Here is a 5,237-nt window from a genome sequence, read left to right as displayed (position 1 = left end):
TTCATGTAACCCCTATTAAATGGTCAAATCCAGTGTGTTTACCAAATCCATTTGTATACTGTCAGAGTTAACATGCACACACGCACACACACACACACACACACACACACACACACACACACACACACACACAGAGTACAGGCTGCATGGGGGACACCAGAACAAAAGTAGGCTTACTCAGTAGGCTTCCAATTACAAAATAACACACGGTGCTTTTTAAGGTGAAGTGTGTGAAAGGGAGGTGTCATGTACTGTACACAACACGCTGACAGGACACATTGACACTTTCACAATATCCCTTATCTCCAGCATCGTGCCATCCATCATTTCCATCAACGTACGAGCGTGACACTCTGCTACTCCTCCTCTTTCTGTACCTTCTCCTCTTCCATCTGCTCCTCCTCTCTCTCTCTCCTCTCCTCCTACTGGAGGAGAGGAGCGGAAATTGGGTTAGATTGAGATCTCTGAGGATCCTTACGCAAGCGCATCAGAAGGGATCCTGTGTCAGCCTGGCCTGTTTTAAATACTATGAGTGCATGTGCGTGTGTGCACGCATATGTGTGCGTTTGTATGTGTCCGTGCGTATGTGTGCATGCAAGACTGTATCATGTGTGAGTGCCTATATGTGGGTAGATGTGTGCATGGGCACTTACAGAAATGTGTGGGTGCTGCCATGCACAGGTGTTTGTGTGCGTGTGTGTGTGTGTGTGTGCGCGCGCGCGTGCGTGTGTGCGCGCGCGCGTGCGTGCGTGCGTGCGTGCGCACACAGGGTTTGTGAGGGCATGCATATACATTCATAATCTACATACGGTAAGTCTGTGGAGACATGAACTAACAGAAATGATAACGGAAACAGAATAAGTGTAACAAATAAGTGTAACAAATAAGAGGAAAATAGCCGACGTACAAGCTCACGATGCTTGTAAGTTATTCTTTGGCGAAGAGAATTGGTTTAGAGTGATAAAAGAGCGTACCGGGGTTTAAGTGGGTAACACAGTCTGGACAGTCTAACACGCAGCCAGCCTGGACGTTCACTGTGGTTGAGAGCACCATTAAAGTAATTACCTTTACCAGGAAGGTAGAGGCACTCTATCTCACACACACACACACACACACACACACACACACACATAATAATGGACATACACCGTAAAACCCAGAGTGTCCATTTAACTCAAGAGTTACAAAAATGTACGCTGTGTAAAATAAATTAGGGACAGTGAGACAATAAATAGACCCCTGTCCTGTACGAGTGCATTGTTACACTCACTCACTTAAGTTATCACTCTTTTGACCGTACTCCACTAGTTGTAATCAGCAGAAGCTTTGCCCTACATCCCAACCTCTCCAATCCAATAGGTGCCCCCCTCTGTGCCTCAAGCGACTAATTGCACTGTAGGATGCTGGGGTGGAACAGCACAACCACTCACACATACACCACAGTATTGTTTTCACAAATCTGAGTTTTGTTGCAATGGCACGAGGGGGAGGCGTAGAAATATTATGAATAGAATATGTGATTTGTTTAAGCAGGGAATTGTGCTTTTATTTTGTAATATATTGTATGGCTCAATTCATATACTGTAAATATATCTTCCACTTGGCTGTGTGTGGTGTCGGTGAGTCTAGGGCCAGCCTCCGTAGTTTCTATTTTCAAGTCTGGCACCATGTTGGGCTGAGATGGAACCATGGTTCTGTTTATCCCTTTACATCCCTCATGTCTCCCTCATGTCTCACCCCAGTGGTGGAAAGTAACTAAGTAATAACTTTGTACATTTAATCAACAAAAAATGTGAATACAGGCTTCTATACTTACTAATGCTAAATTACTACACATTTTACATTATCTCCCTACCGTACCTTTGACAAAAAAACTACCCCCGTCTCTCACAGACCACTTCAATCCTGTCCCGTGTGTTAACTTAATTCTGAGAGTGTAAATTAACAACCAGGATTTTACCATGTATTGGTAGTGACAGGTAAGGGGATCGAGTATGTGTGTGTGTGCGTGTCTATATTTTGGTAGAATTCAAGGGGCTGTGTATACAGTGTGTGCGTGCGTGTGTGTGTGTGCGTGCATGTGTTTGTTGGTGGAAGGGGGATTTGGGGGTGCTCAGCCTCAGCCAAAGTCAGGAAAAACAGGCCTGCTCCTTTCCTATGTTATTTGTTCGCGTCCGGGGCTCCTAAATGCTGCGCAACAGCCATAATAACATATCACTGAACTACCATACTGTGTGCCAGTGTACACTCCAACAGTAAGACATGAATAGAAAACCAATGCACACTGGACCACTATTCACCGTCACATTCGCAACTTATGTGGAAACTGATTTTTATGCTCCGTGTTGGGGGAATGTATTGAAATTGGTAAGACAATGATTTCTTTTTTTACAGTGCTCTGGCTGTAAAGATATGTTATTTCTAGAGTTGAAATCTAAGTTAATTATACCAATTACCCCACAAGTATTGCAGTAAAAGTTGGGTTTTGAGCTTCTGAGAGGCATATTCGGAAAGAAGTAGTGGCGGCTCTCTTTTATTGAAATTCCTTTTATCACCAAAATGCTTTAAGTGATACAAGAATAAAAGTACGCTGCTCAGAGAACAGAATGCAATAGCAACATACAGAAACAGTTTGTTTTCCAAGCCCTGATGAGGAAAGGAAAAAATCTTTTAACTCTATGAACCAAACCTAAACAAGAACCATCTTCTTCCCTCCTTTTCCACTGCAGAGATGGTGAAAATGCAGCCGCAGTCTCACAGCCTGCGCCACACGCCACAATCTCCTAAAACCATGCGGCCGGCGATGGGGAGGAGGAGAGGAGAGTCTCCCTGTTTGTTTTACAGTGATTAGCCCATTATGTGGTTGAACGCTGCCAAGCCTGGCGGAGAGCGGCGCAACAAGCCTCCGTGACCTTTTCTCTGCTGAGTGGGTGAAGCTGTGGCCGCTATTATGGTCTCTGCCCTCCACAGCTAACTGCTAGCTCTCCCCGGTTCCGCTCTGCATCGCTCCGCTCCGCTGGCTTCCAGACGCGGCGGTGCGTGTGGAAACTGGAGTGGATGCACCGTCGGGAGGACCCAGAGGTCTCGGAGTGCACAACGGAGGTCACTATAGGCCAAGGGTTCCAAAACATTCCAGGCCACGACACCCCCCCCCCCCCCCCAATAATCATATTTGAACTGGGGACCCCCAAGCATTTGGAATTGTAGGAGTTAAGGGCATTGCATTTTGTTTGACGCAGTTCCACAGATAGGCTAAATATTGTAAAAATAGCCAAACTACAAGCCTTACACTGTGAGGCGTTGGGAGCTTGTGAGATCGGCTAATTTCACAATTTGTGTCTCTTTCTTACGTAATCTAACTATAAATGCACCAAGTCTCTGTGTGTGTGTGTGTGTGTGTGTGTGTGTGTGTGTGTGTGTGTGTGTGTGTGTGTGTACATAAGTCTGTAATCCACGTAACTGCGACGGGCACGTACAGGTCTAGTGGAACCAAATGGACCATTTGTACACTCAGATTACAGATGCATACTCCAGCAGAACATCATTCAGAACTTTGGGAGGTACTTCATTGCCAAGATTGTTGCTAGGTAGATTCATTGATCAGATCTGCGTCATGTGTGTGTCGTCGACAAAGTGTGTTGATGATACATAATGTCACAGCGTAGACAGAACAGTGAAGGGCTTACAAAAAGAAAAGTACACCATACAGACTGCAGTAGTCTAGAAGTCCCAGTGGAGTGAGGGAGGGTGGAGCTGTGGGTTTGCACGCGTGTGTGCGTGTGTGAGTGCGTGCGCTGTCCACTAGCCTCGATCAGTGCGTGTGAGGGGATTGATAAAGGCGTTTGCGAGTCCATAAATTGTGAAAGTCAAAGAGAGGCTATAAGGCGTGCGGCTGGTCAGACAGACTTCTTTCTGCAGCCCTGGTGTGTTTCCCAAAACCATCTCACCACTTCTAAAATCCCTGTTATGCAACTGAAAACCAATGGAGTAAAACTGGATTTTCATAGGATGATGAAAATACAAAAAAAGAGCAGTCATTTAAAACAGTGGTTCTCAACCTGTGGGCAGGGGCCCATAGTGACTAAAAGCATACAACAGTACGTTGGTTCCATTCATCCAAGGTGGAATACAATCAATTGATAATCATTACACTAAACCTGCTCTGAAAATGCAACACCACTTAAAGGAACATTCAGTGATTTGGGTGATTTGGAAGAAACCCTGGTCCGCCCTGGTAACAAGATGTGCACATGCATACGCTCTGCAGTGGGGGGACACGCAACAGGCCAATAGCACGCACACCAAGGCCCCCCTCTGCTCCATCATGATTGGAGGAAGGGCCCTCTCTATCCTGATTGAATGAAGGCCAAAAACGAAACCTACGCTTTTTTGACCCCAGGGGTGAACTGGGGACTAAATGAAGCAGTAGAGGTTGTTGTATTTGTTACATGCTCATGTTCATGTATTGTACATGTGCAGTGAAATGTTGGTGGTGAAATGGTGTGGCAGACTGGCCTCTATAGTCAGTGATGTATGAAGGTAGGGAGATACAGTAGGCCCTCTATGACGTATGATGACTCCAAATTTGGACAAGGTTTCGTTGACTGGCATTATAAAAAATAAAATATTTTTAAAAGTGTAAAACACGTAATATAGTGAAAGCACTTCTGTGGTCTACTGGCAGCATGCACAAGCATTTTTGCGCCGTTTAATGTGGCACTGGTCGTTAAATATCATTTTTTACACTTAGTTGTGTGTCTCTGCCGGCTTATTGACACGCGCACAGACGCACGTACTGTATACAGACTAGAGAAAACGCCCCACTGTATCAACACCTCGGGAGTGTCAGGGTCAACACAAAACCACCAGGCCTGGGCATGTGTGCAGATGGGCTGGCGGGGCCCCGCCGTAGCGCCTTTAAGCCTAATTTGTACTTCACCACACAATGGTGACACGTGCTAAAAATAACTCATTTATTGCGTTGGCATTTTTCGCTTCAATTATTTCCCCGACAGTGACAGCATCGTGCAGCAACGCATGAATTAGACTAAAGTCTTTCGCAAATCAGTTCTTCTCATGCAATATTTTCACAAACCCTATAAAACCTCAAAGGGCTAAATAGTTGTCCCACAGTATTGGAGGTCAGATGGGTGGGCCATGATCACAGAAAACAGGTACAGAACTGCTCTCTTAGCGGATTTGAGCATTTCACCTACTGAACATTATTGTCGAACAAC

The sequence above is a fragment of the Protomyctophum bolini genome, assembly GCF_963924005.1.
Source record: "Protomyctophum bolini genome assembly, chromosome: 15".
NCBI classification, from domain to species: domain Eukaryota; kingdom Metazoa; phylum Chordata; class Actinopteri; order Myctophiformes; family Myctophidae; genus Protomyctophum; species Protomyctophum bolini.
The sequence above is the reverse complement of the archived record's forward strand: the minus strand, read 5'-3'. Positions refer to the sequence as shown.